Source organism: Chroicocephalus ridibundus, chromosome 3, assembly GCF_963924245.1.
Source record: "Chroicocephalus ridibundus chromosome 3, bChrRid1.1, whole genome shotgun sequence".
NCBI classification, from domain to species: Eukaryota; Metazoa; Chordata; class Aves; order Charadriiformes; family Laridae; genus Chroicocephalus; species Chroicocephalus ridibundus.
In genome coordinates this window covers 107,105,593-107,118,905 of record NC_086286.1, presented here as the reverse complement: position 1 = coordinate 107,118,905, position 13,313 = coordinate 107,105,593, and the positions used below count along the sequence as shown (strand labels likewise).

General features: G+C 41.7%; 1 protein-coding gene and 1 long non-coding RNA gene across 5 annotated transcripts in view; one reads left to right on the top strand and one right to left on the bottom strand.

The window, feature by feature from the left end:
• The window catches only part of LOC134513933 (uncharacterized), a 95,393-nt gene extending 84,563 nt beyond the window's left edge, over positions 1-10,830 (bottom strand). Inside the window, exons 1-2 of the long non-coding RNA XR_010070550.1 lie at positions 10,692-10,830; positions 3,277-3,360 (exon numbers count right to left, since the gene is read on the bottom strand). This is a non-coding gene — a long non-coding RNA (uncharacterized LOC134513933). The remainder of the gene's footprint in view (positions 1-3,276; positions 3,361-10,691) is intronic.
• Positions 10,831-10,972: 142 nt separating this feature from the next.
• Positions 10,973-13,313, top strand: part of FBXO25 (F-box protein 25) — a 32,897-nt gene continuing 30,556 nt past the window's right edge. For 2 of the 4 annotated variants that reach the window (XM_063330385.1, XM_063330382.1), the window contains exon 1: positions 10,973-11,113. The gene's annotated coding sequence lies outside the window, so the exon portion shown is untranslated. The remainder of the gene's footprint in view (positions 11,114-13,313) is intronic. The other 2 variants (XM_063330383.1, XM_063330384.1) reach the window with 2 other exon arrangements.

Genomic DNA, 13,313 nt, shown 5'->3' with positions numbered 1-13,313 from the left:
AACAACAGCATCTTGGGGCCAGTCTTCACCCTGCCAAATTCTGACTGAAGTTACTGAGCCCAGTTAATCTCACAGATGTAATTGCTGCAGCACCACTTCATTCCAGTTACTGTCATGAGATTAACACTCCCTAAAACAGGTAGTTTCCATAACAAGCAAGGAAGTGACTACCAAAGGAAGAAGCATCCAAAATGGTTGTTACATTCAGATGAAACTTCATCTGTTGCTACAGAAATTCAGCCTACTCCAGCTTTAACGGTTGAAAAACGGCTTTTCCCCTGACCCTCTTCCCCTCTACTATGCCAAATACATTTTGTACAGATCCCAGCTCTGGAGCTGAAAGATCTATTATCTAAGTTATAAATTACTTCTTCCCTCATATTTTTTATTTAATTAAATGAGTAAAATATAACTGTGCTATAAAATAGAGACACAAAAATAGTACATTGCATGCATTTACTGTTTAGAACTGTCAGCAAATTTAATCAGGAAATCATCTCCTTCATATAAATGAATACAGGAAAGCGATTAACTGTTTTTAATTTAGCAACAACAAATTGTAGTATCTTTCAGACAGGTAAATCAGAATGATGTGCTAACTCTGATGATCAATAGGTAACTGCTGCATCCTCCCAAAGCTGAAGAATTAACATAAGGGTAGATGTTAATAGCAACAATTAATTATTAGTACAATCATAAATAAGTTCTTCTAAGCATATTGATTTAAATGTGATGAAGATCCCATAGAACAGCATTCTATAGGGTGCAATCCTGCTGCCCTTACCTGGGAAAAATTCCTTTGTTTCAGTAGTTTTCACAACTGCTGGCGTCACAGAACTGGACCTTTGTAACAATCATAGAATATAAAGGATCTGACTGGGCCACCTTTAAACAAGTTAATTATATCCTTAAACAAACTGGCTACATCTTTACTGTACTTCATAGAGTGCTTCAAATTCCAGTTCATCCCAAAGACCTACTGCTAGCGATTAGGAGTGACTGTTAACCTCCACCATTATATCAACTCTTCAGCTTTGGGAAGGGGAAACAATTACCTATAGACCATTAGAGATAGCACATCTTCCCGATTTACATTCTGCCCTCACACGCAGCCTACATTCTGGTTGTTTTCTATTAAGGATCCTTAGGAGTTCTACTTTGTCATTTTTTTGCAAGAGCAGCTGGAACAGCCAGAGCCTGCAGAGTGCCAGATCCAGCAGGTGATGCGCTCTGTGGGATGTTTTAAGCACTGTACACACCCAAAGTTTCCTTTGGGGGATACTGGTGACATATACCAGAGAGATCTGAGATGCCTGTTACATCACGGCAGATGTAAAAGAATGCCATTTTGCCCTAAAATTCATTTTCCAGATGTTTAATATGACAGTGTGGATGCAGTCATTGGGTACTATTTTGTTTTCTCAAAGGGTCCACAGAATGACCTAGATGCTAAACACGGTACCTTCAAAAGAGCAGAGAATCACCACAGTCTGGGGAGACATTACTGGTCCAGGACAGCCTTTTTCTTAGGTCAGAACTGGAAAGAACAAAAACCTCCACAGAAGCCAGAAACCAACTGAAAGCAGACTGGCCACTAGCCCACAGCTGTCTGCTGTGTGTGTGCAAGTCCTTTGGTTTTTTATTAAGGAACAGTGAGGGACATACACTGTCTGAAATCTGGAAAGTTAAGGTAGGAAGAAGAAGCAGGAGAAAGGGAAGGGGAAAAAAAAAAGAGAAACAAGGAAATGTGGTTCCTGTTCCATTCTCACAGTTTTAAAGACCTTTATTTATCCTTTGGGTACGGATAGGTGATCATTGCTGCAGTAAATGTCCATTTAACTAGGGTACTTGCAGGAGAAAAATATGTAAGTGATTCTTGCCTCTAGATGGTGGGATAACTGTACACCTAGCTATCCCTAGCTATTGGCAAGACTATTCACATTGTTTATTGGTATTTGCTAGCATAAATTTCCAACTTGAAAGGCACATTGCTCAATTCCTGCTGTTTCTCTACTCTTCTATGGGTGTTAATGAGTCAGTTTTATCTTAATAGGTTTTAAAAATGATTTAATTTTTTGCATATTGCTTGTGTTCAAATAATGAATGAATGAAATCTACGTCTCTTCCAGCCCTATGTGCTTCTGAAAATGACTATGGCTGGTTTAATTATAATCATCCTTTTTATATCAAAATGCACCAGGAAGAAGAATTTTGCTACGCACAAGGCGTTCAACTATTTCCTAAAAATTCCTATCCCTTTCCACAGATTTGATATTTATTTATAAAATCATAATATCAAAGTTATAATCATAAAATCAAAGTTTTCAATAAACATGTGAAGAAATGCACATTCAGAATTAATAGTTCTAAACCTTGCTAAGAACTGGATAAACAGATTGCCAAGAAGTCCTGCTCCGTGTAGCAGAATAGTCCCAAGAGCTATGCAGAAATCTATTTGTGACTGAAGAAAATGCTGCTTTTGTTTCTTCCTTGTTACAAGGCAAAACAAGAAAAGAAGATAAATAAAACCACCAAGAAAACAAACCTGAAATTTGCACAGATTGTTGATGACTGTTTTTAGTACTAGACTGGCACTGAATTTAACTATAAAGTTTAGAACTGTAGTGGTATATATGCAGTTGCTTTCCTTCTGTATAAACAAGCCTGATTCATTTTCTTTGAAATAAAGGTCAAAATCCTCTTTGACTCCCTTGGGGCTTGGATGACACTTAAGGAAGGCTGTCACACAAAGTGGTGTTCATATTAACACAGTCAGCAAAGAACAAATAACCAAATGCAGGAAGTTCAACCCATAAAACTTTACTGGACAAACTCACAATAACAATAAAAAGCTAGCATTTCAGATTCTTTGGGAGGAAAAGTGAATTTTGGGATTGTAATCACACGGTGAGCAATACTATGAATACGGATCATAAAAGTATATTGTGCTACTATTTCACAAAATATATTACTTTTCAAGACTTCCTCTGTTTAGTGCTTCCAAAGGGAAATCTTTACAACCACAGATCACATAGGATTACTAATCATGAGGCCGACCAAAGATGAGGTATAGAATTACTGATCATGTACTAACCTCTCATAGACTTTTGAGTAGTAAAGTTAGCTCTAAATATACAATATATAGAGCATATATTACAGAGCAACCTCTAGAATAATCAATCTTCAGTTTTTGGTTTCACTCATTACAATCACTTAACTTTGCATCCTTCCAGGAAAGGATAAAATTATTCTAACCACATCACTCTAATACCTTACCAACCAAAGGCTTCGTCAGCTTGCTTGCTCTTTCATCTGTGGGTCAGATTGATAACCCATTGGTGCCACTCTCCTTCAGCAACACTGCAAATTATAAAAAACAAACAGCGTTATGTTATTTATAACCACAACTCATTTCTCAAAAAAAAAAAAAGCCTAATAGGCAGGCTTACATGTGCACAAAGATTAGATAAAACCACTAATTTCCAGCTGCTGTGAGGAGGTGGTGCATTTTAAATATGACAGTGACTCCCTCTGGCCAAAGCCATGAACAGCCTGAGCTTAAGAATGAACCATGGCTTTGAAGAGAAAAACAACATAACCTCCTGAGAAACGGGAGAGTGAAAATGCGACGTTTCAAAGTCGTTACAGGACACCTGAAAGGGATGAAAGCATAAACTGTATCTATCCATCTATCTGTCACTATTAATGGCAGCCATAACACATCTCAAAGAAAGTAGCCATTAAAACCCAATCTGATACACAAATGCCTACGGTGACTCAATGCCCCAAAGCTGCTAAAACATCACTTCTTGTCAAAAAGTCACACAATTTTGTTCTTGTTTTAAATCTTAGAATGAGCTAAAAATATAACCCATGGTACTAAATACGTTTGTAATAAAAAATGAGTATCAGGGCGAAGCCTGCATCCCACAGAATCAGACGCACATGCCAGCAGAACTTACAATGCTCCAGTGTTCTTTATGTGATTATCCCAAAACCCTAATTCTGTTTTCTATCTCCATAGAAATAATTTGTTTTATTTCAGCATCTCCCCTTCTTCCTTGTGCCCCTAACTCATTCCAGCTCTTCCCTTCCTTTACATTGTCAAAATTGCAAAAACATAAGACATGGAAACTGAAAACTACCAAAACCTCAAGAAATTAAGCCATTCTGCATCTCATGTAGATGAAACATTTAGATTAAAATACGCTTACTGGCTTCCATTACATTTTTAATAAATCAGAGAGCCTGATTCTGTTCTCACACTACCATAAGCAAGACAACATAAGCTGACTAACACAACTATTATTTCAGTGTGTTTCACCTGCATAGGCAAAAGCTAGGCGAAGTTCAGGGTTTTTTTTCCTTCAAAATGCTTTTTTTTTCATTTCCTGAATGGTTGGGTTTATCCAAATAATGTTACTGTTATATCAGATACAGCTTCTGCTGTTGAGATAAAGACAGTTACCAATAGCACTAGTAATTTAGTTTGGTTTTATGCAATTCCATTGAACAGCCATTATATCACAGACATAGCTAGATGGGATAGAAGCACACTATGGACAGACATTTTAATTAGGAGTAGATATACAAATGAAAGTCTGTAGGGAATTTCATTATGTTTTTCAGACCACTTCTCCAAGGTCATTTTAAATTCGTAGCATCTTTCCACATTCTTAGAGGTCCTGCCACTTTCCTGCCGTCTACCAATTTACCATGCATACACTGTATACCATATTCCAGCTCACTAAAGAGATCATGTTAGTTCCAGATTTTTCCACCAGAAGTTAAATTTACAGATTATAATTTCTTGTTTCTATTTTTTCTTTTTTTGACCCTGTATTTGCCCTTTTGCAGTTCTGCCGTACTTCTCCAATCCTCCGTACGTTTTCTACATAACTGCTAGTATCTTTAAGATTGCTTACTGTCTAAATAACCAAATTTATCACAGCCAGCCAAACTGATGAATATCTAATTTATCTAAATACATTCTAGCTATCTTTCTCTGAAAACCCCTACTTTTCTCAGTCTGTCTTCCTCCGGAAACCTACTGTTTGTGGCTAGTAGTTCTGTCAGCCTTTAGCTGAGCATTTTAGTAAACACCAATGCATATCACTTTGTAGAAGAGAAGACAAATAGTTTAATACTTTCCTGAGCCTTCCCGGTACCTCCAGTAGTTTTCGTTCGGTTCCCTGCAGTCAGATTCAACTACATCATATAGCCCCCTTCGTACACTGATTAAGCATCTCTTTAAAATTAATTAGATTTCTTTGTTCCAACTCTTCCTATGGGAAAAGCTGAGAGAAAGAAGAGAGGAAAAGGAGCGAGAATGTCTCTCCTATAATAGTTAGGTACCTTCTCATTTATAGATTAATTTTATATCTATTTTAATTACTACAATATTGTCTTCATTTTCAATCCATTTTCTCCTTGGGCTGTAATGTGCCTAGCTTTTGCTGCAGCAATCACTTTCTCTTATGAACATATTTGAAACCACTGATCCAAATTTATTGGTTGTATGGATGCATACAAATATGGTGAAACCAGCTGATAACGTACCAATACAGGAAGTCTGCTTCTAAAAATTGTTGTTTTCTGATTAAAGGTTCCAAGGAGCTTAGAAAATCTCTCACCATCCCTCGTTAGCATAAAAGCAATGAACCTTAGTCTAAGTACTTTCTTACCAATTTATATAGCTTGAACTCCCATGGAATTCCACCCCATACAGCAAATCCCTAAAATAGTTCATTTCCTTTCTTAGTTATCTCTATCTTATACAGTCAAAGCTCATCCTTTTTGAAAAATGAATATTTCTTTTCCAAAACTTAGTTTTGACCTCACATTTCCCTCAGTGCGAATGAGTTAGTTGCAGTTTCCAACCTGTCATTGATCAAACAGTGTAATTTCTGCTGGTGCCCCAGTGCTTTCAATTAAAGATTTGTCTCAAGATACGGTACATGCTGTTTTTCAGATTGTTTCTCTGGAGTTTAACTAAAGTCATGTTTTTCACTGCAAGACTGCAACTTCTTTTATTTCTCCCTTAATATTTTTTCCCAGCAAACTGTTACCATTTTTTTTCCTAGAATAGTTATTAGCTTTCAAAAGTCTTCGCTGTACACTATATAGTGTTTATTTCAACCAAAATAAACTTGGGTTTACATTCAATAGCAAATTATTATAAAATAATACAACTTTCATATCAAAATTCTACATCCAACACTGATTTGTGAATCGTTGCTGAAAATAACTACATCTTTGAATGTAATTGTTAATAACCACTATATATCTGTGAATGTATTTTTTCACGAAGCTCATGTATTTATTTTCATAAAGGCTTTCCATTTCCCATGCTTTTTGGAGAGCAATTTGTCTGACTCTTCTCAGTGGTGCCTGGTGACAGGACAAGAGGTGATGGGCACAAGCCGTTAACAAAGGAAATTCCCTCTCAACATGAGGAGGAACTTCTTTACTTTGAGGGTGGCAGAGCACTGGAACAGGCTGCCCGGAGAGGCTGTGGAGTCTCCTTCTCTGGAGACATTCAAAACCCGCCTGGATGCATTCCTGTGCAACCTGCTCTAGGTGACCCTGCTTTGGCAGGGGGGTTGGACTAGATGATCCCCGAAGGTCCCTTCCAAACCCTACAATTCTGCGATTCTGTGATTACGTTACATCCCTGTGGAGTGGGGATCCGAGACAGAGCCCAGCGCTGGCAAGGCAGGGGCTTCGCCAGCCACGGCCTGTCTGCATCAGGCAAGCAGATAACGGCAGGCTCACCGATGGTGGCCATGTTCAGCTACGGGTCCAGATCATCACAAGTGCTGAGGCAGGTCCAAGGTCAAGCTGACAAGTCAGCCAGCAGGTCTAATTCAGGGCACAGCTCAGCAGCTTTCCATGGCCAGGCTCGTTCCCCACAGTGCTGTTGGGAGCCTCTCACCACTGCCCCCAGAGGGAAGGGGGCTGCCCTGGGCTGCACCACCACTGAGCTGGTCCTGAGCCCCAGCAGCCAAGCCTCCAGCAAGGGGGATGCTCTCTTATCCATCTATTTATCCTAACGCACTTAAATATTTATCTTCTCATAATTTGGGGAGAGTAATAAACGTAATGAAGGAAGAGCAGCAGCATTACCTCATGTTTTGTCAGTACTGATGATAAAGATTTAGAAAAAAATAATGCCAACCACAAAAGAAATTGAAGAACTGTGTAATGCACTGGAAATCACACATTAAGTAATATTTAGGAAAATTATGCTTTTGTCCAAGCTTTGCTTTTTTTTACAGGTTGGAAGCTTTCCTGCAAAATGAAACTATAAGCAACAGACTCCTTGGAAAAATGACAACTGCTTGGGTTACGTGTTCATTTCCAGTTTTGTTTTACCTGTAAAATACTATGACTTCTGTCTTCATTATTGTCATGAGCTCCCTTCTGCATCTAGTGATTTTATTGCTGCTGCATCACTTTCCTGTTTCATTTTGTTAGCATTAAATGTTGCTAAGTAACTGAATCAGGCTGTGGTATTATTTGGCGTTAACTATTCTGTTCTTTGAAATATGCATGGAGATTGCTCAGCAAAATAAAAATGTCTCTCCCAAGGGAAAGAAGGCCATTTGCATCTACCACAACTCTCATTTTCAGATGGTTTCTAAGAAAAATTGAAAGGGAATCCTAAAAAGTGATGCGTATTTCCAAACCAGGTAGTTCAGTAAATAAGAATATTGATGAAAAATTGTTTCACCTTCTCCATGAGGTTATCCCTCATGGGTATTGGGCCACCCTAAGTAACACCATTTATTTTGTTTTTAATCACGTGTCTCAGCTATTACAAGGAAAATAAAAGCAAAATAGCTTGGCTTTCCATCAGCGCAAGCTCATTTAGAGAATTCACCTCTGCTATGGCTTATTAAACAGAAATCATAATTTAAGTAATTTTATAGGAAAGAAATGGGAAAGATCGAATTTGCCATTTTATTTAGCTCTCCTAATTTCATGTTATCTACAGTGTCTCATCTGTACTGTTCACATGGACCTACTATCAAGAAGGGTAACCATCCCATTTGCAAACAGGAGATGATCTGCGTTTAGTGCAATCTTCACTTTATATCCTCTGAAATAATCAAAACCAGTAACAGTCACACTGCAGACTAGTTTGTTCAATTTCCACTGTGAAGGTTTAAACTGTTTCAGTATTAAATAAAACATAAAAGAGAAGGTCCAGATGAAGCCTGTGACAACAGAATAGAAAAATTCACATGGAACTTTACAAAGAATGTCTGAAACAGAATAGTGTCAAATATTATTAAAATTCTCAAGAATTGTGTGAGTTGCTCAACGTTGATTAAAACTGCCTTAAAAGTTTCCACATTCCATTATGCTATTTTTATGTTTCAAATCCCCCAAAAATGAAAAACATATTTTCTTTTGTACACTTTTAACACAGAAATGCATTACACATAAAAATATTTTAAAATAAATTTCTGAGTCTTAGAACCTGAATCCCATAGATGAATTTTTCATAAGTAGGAACTTGGACTCTCAAGACAACAACTATTCTTCCCATACGAACTACCTCGAAATTTAGGGTTTTTTTAAATTTATCAGCTTTAGTTAAAAAAAAAAGGCAGATGGACAGAAATCATAAATAGTAATTAGTAAAAAGGCATCTGTTAGGGAGCACAGAGCTAAAATTACACTTGCAATAGAGATGATGGCTCAACACTAACTATGGGCAATAATCACTTTACATCTGCTTGTTGAATTAGTAGAAGATTTTTATACATTTGTAATTAAACCACGTATACACAAAGTCTCATATCAAGTGGTTCTGTACTAAAAAAAATAAAGAATCACATTGTTGCAGCTCCCTCTAATGTATAATTAATATAAATATGCTGAAGCCAGCAGGTAAAATACTGTAATAGCTGGATATGAGTAGCAGTGAATATTCAGGAGAGTTGTCACGGAAAACCCAATTACTTCTGCACCTCAGCTATTAATGACTTTATTAAATTTGCAGCACAAGTCAAAAAATATGACTGCCCAAGCTGGGAAAGCGCAGTTGTCCTTGCCCTTCTAGAGCCTTGCCTTTCTAGAGAAAAAAAGGTGCAAGAAACACATCACTTCTTCTCCTTCCATATTGCATCCTTCCTAAGGAGTGAGGTATCCACTCAGGATACCATCCACCAGATGGGCTTCATAATTATGGGTGTGTGGTGAGTTGACCTTTGCTGGTTGTTAGGTGCCCACCCACTCTCTCCAACTAACTCTCACTCCCCCTCCTCAGCATGACAAGGGGAGAAAATTAAGAAGAAAAAGCTCGTGGGTTCAGATAACGACAGGGAAATCGCTCACCAATTACCATCACAGGTAAAACAGACTCAACCTGGGGAAGATTAACTTAATTTCTTGTTGATTAAAAATAGTGGACTATTAAAATAGGATAGTGAGAAACAAAAACAAAATTAAAAACACCACCTCCCAACCCCCTCTTCTTCCCAGACTCAACTCCACACTTTCGTTCCCTAGTCTTCTGCCACCTCTTCCCCTCCACGAGTGAGGCAAGGGGATAGGGAAGAGGAGTTGGGATAAGTTCATAACATGCTGTCTCTACCACTCCTTCCTCCTCACGCTGTTCCCCTGCTCCAGCATGGAGTCCCTCTCACAGGATACAGTCCTTCACAAACTGCTCTAAAGTGACTTCTTCTAACAAGGCTGCGCTTCTTCAAGAAGTAAGCTCCAGCTTACTCCCTTTCAGTGTTTTAGTGCTGCCCAGTCCTCAGGGAAACACAAGAGTAATACATCATGCTTTCTGAACTGCATCACTTTTGGACTAGATGTTTTGCGCATGATGGTCTACTAGTGAAATCCCACCTGCCCTAAAAGATCAACCCCACCTGAGCTGTGAGGTAACCGTGTATTCGTTTTATGTCCACACGCCACAGGATATCTCAAGAGGTGGAGAGAAAATATAGAAGGAACCTAGAGACAAATTATTCCTTTACAAAAATAACCCTAGTGTAGCTCCATCCCTCATGTAACACCTCTAAGCCACCAAAAGAACACATGCCCTGCCCAGGGACAATATACGCAGGGACTACAGCTAGCCAAGGTATTGACTGACCCACACTTAACAGCTGCTCCCAGGCACCTGAATCCCTCCTGCTCTCCCCAAGGCAGCCCCAAATTCATAGAATGGTTTGAGCTGGAAGGGACTTTTAAAGGTCATCGAGTCCATACCCCCTGCAACGAGCAGGGACATCTTCAACTAGATCAGGTTGCTCAGAGCCCCGTCCAACCTGACCTGGAATGTTTCCAGTGACAGGGCGTCTACCACCTCTCTGGGCAACCTGTGCCAGTGTTTCATCACCCTCATTGTAAAATGTTTCTTCCTTCTACCTAGTCTGAATCTCTTTATTTTAAAGCCATTACCCCTTGCCCGATCACAACAGGCCCTGCTAAAAAGTCTGTCCCCATCTTTCCTGTAGGCCCCCTTTGAGTACTGAAAGGCCACAATAAGGTCTCCCTGGAGGCTGAACAACCCCAACTCTCTGAGCCTGTCTTCATACAACCCACAGGAACTCGATTAGCCCCGAGACAGACACTTTGGCTTCAAACCCAACTGAAACCAGCCAATGGGTTTAAGCACCAAAGCACAGGATGCACAGCCAGCACAATCTGCTCTTCCCTGTGGCTCCTACCGTGGCTAAAACACTCGGCCCAGGGCACACGGATTTCGGCCCTTGCGGTAAGTAAATCCTGTCAGCGCCAGGCCCGCGGCAGCGCGGAGGGACCAATCGCCTCACCGCCACGGAGGCGCGGAGGGACGCACCGCCTCACCGCCGGCCGCTTCTCACACGCCCCGCCCCCCGCCGACCAAAACATTGACACGTGCGCCTCGGTCCCCCCTCACGTGACCCGCCCGGCCCGCCCCTGAGCGCTGACGCCACTGCCCCCCTTCCGCCAATGGAGAAGGGCGCCGCCGGGTAGCAACAAGGGCGGCGGCCAATGAGCGAGGCGGAGGGGCGTGGGCAGCCGCAGCTCGGTGTTACTTCCGCCAACAGCCCCGCGGCCCGGGCCCAGCGCGGCGGGGGCTGCCGGGCGGGTCGGGCGCTGCCGTCAGGTGAGGGGGCGAGTCCCTGGGCTGTGAGGGTGGGGGGCGAGTCCCTGGGCTGTGAGGGTGGGGGGCGAGTCCCTGGGCTGTGAGGGTGGGGGGCGAGTCCCTGGGCTGTGAGGGTGGGGGGCGAGTCCCTGGGCTGTGAGGGTGGGGGGCGAGTCCCTGGGCTGTGAGGGTGGGGGGCGAGTCCCTGGGCTGTGAGGGTGGGGGGCGAGTCCCTGGGCTGTGAGGGTGGGGGGCGAGTCCCTGGGCTGTGAGGGTGTGCGGGACTCCTGCCGGTGAGGTGGAAACCCCGGGCGGTGGGGGAGGAGGGCGGCGATGAGGGCCCAGTTGTGAGAGGCCGAGTGTACAAATGAGGTGGGGAGGGGTATTGGGATTGTGTATATGAGGCCCCCGGGGGCTTGGGGCCGAGTGTGGAGAGAATGGGCAGGCATGACTTGAGGGGCTTGGGGCTGTTTTAGGGCTGTGTGGCGCTGGCGTAGTTTGGGATAAGGTGTTACGGTGGGGATGGGCAGATGGGTCTGGGGTTAGGAATGAGAGGTGGCATGGAGGGGGCTGGGGAAGAGGTGTCTGGAGCCTCCCTGGAGGAGTGGGGTGTTGGGATGTCAATAGGCGGCATGAGGATGGGGGAATTGGGAGAAGCAAGGGCTGTGACAGCAGCAGGCCAGAGGGAAGAAGCCTAGGGTAGGCAGCTCAGTTGGAGAGGAGGAGCTTTTGTACCTCTTGGGAACTGAGAATTATATGACCTGGATGCGCTAAAATTGTTGTATGGGGAAATAACAATCAGAATGAGGGTGGACAAGAGAAAAGCTGAGGAGGTGGTGAATCGTGGTCTTGCAGAAGTTTGAGAATTGATTTGAGACAGTCATTTGATATGAAAAAACATGGGACCTGATGAAGTCTGTAAGCAGACTCAGACCTCCAAGTCACAGAGGTTGACTGGGCTAGCTCCTAGAAGAAGGTAGTCTAGAAGTTGTCTGCCAGTAGTGACAGTGTAAAGGAGCAGTTCCTATTGAAAGTTGAGCTGATGAAGAGATTTTGTTAGCACACTAAAGAAGAGATGGGTGTGCTGTTGGACTGTTAGGAAACAGGAGAACCTTGCCTGTTTCCATCATGTTGGCAACAGTCTTGCTACTGAATAATAAGAATGGTTTGGGTCGTTGTGACATGTTCTTAAGTATATGAATATATATAGAGAAGACATCTCCAGTACAGTGGCAGAGTAATAGGGTGACTTGCTGCAATTCTGAAGGCTTTGTAGTGATTTTTGCTCATGTAGTGAGTTATCAACCTCAGAGAAAGCAGGACTCCCTTACCAAGTGCAAGGATGGCTGGAGCAGTTGCTGTAATCTCAAACTATACTAATCTGGCATACACAACCACTCTTCTGTGTTTTTTTCTGGTGGTTCTTGCTTCCTCAGTCCTTTTTTCCCTCCTCTTCTCCAGACAAGGTATATGTTGCAAAGTGAAGATCTTTTGTTCTTGTTTGTTTTTAGGAAGAAGTTAAATGCAATCAATGTCTTGCCTTAAACCCTGTTGTTAGCTAATGACCACATTCCTTTCCCAGTCCTTTTTTGCTTTAAAGAACCCTGTCCCACTGTTTTCTCCCACAAAATCCAAGTCTAGGGAGCTTACCTCTTGTGGTGAAAGTTTTAACAAGTGAACAGCTGCTTGCTATTACTGAAGGTATACTACATAGAGTATGCTGGAACTCTTGAAAGCAAGCTCTGGTCTGGAAGCCATAGGGATGCTTTAGTGCAGTGCTGTACTCAGAAGCAAAGTCTGAGTGGAGGCAGAGGAAAAGCATGAATTTTCTTACCTGTCTGGGCAGTCAGTCATACTCTATGATCACTTCTCTTATGAAAGAGATGCATAGGAGAGATGTTTATGATACACTGCAGCTTCTTAAAATTTGGTCACTTACTTCTGAACAACAATCAAATCTACACTTCAATCCTACAGGAACTGAGAAGCAATGGGATTTTTTTTTTTCCTAGTTGCATATGTGCTGTTGCTAAAAAGAATGCTTTTACATTTCTGACTCCGTGACTCTGACTTTTGAGGATGAGCACTGGTCATTTTGTGGAATTGCTACTGATGGATGCACTCTTAGCTGGTACAATAGCGAAACTATGTCTTGGACTAAGAATATCTGTTTCTGTGGAAAAAAATTAGGTCAACATGTACCAACCTCACAAAATTACTG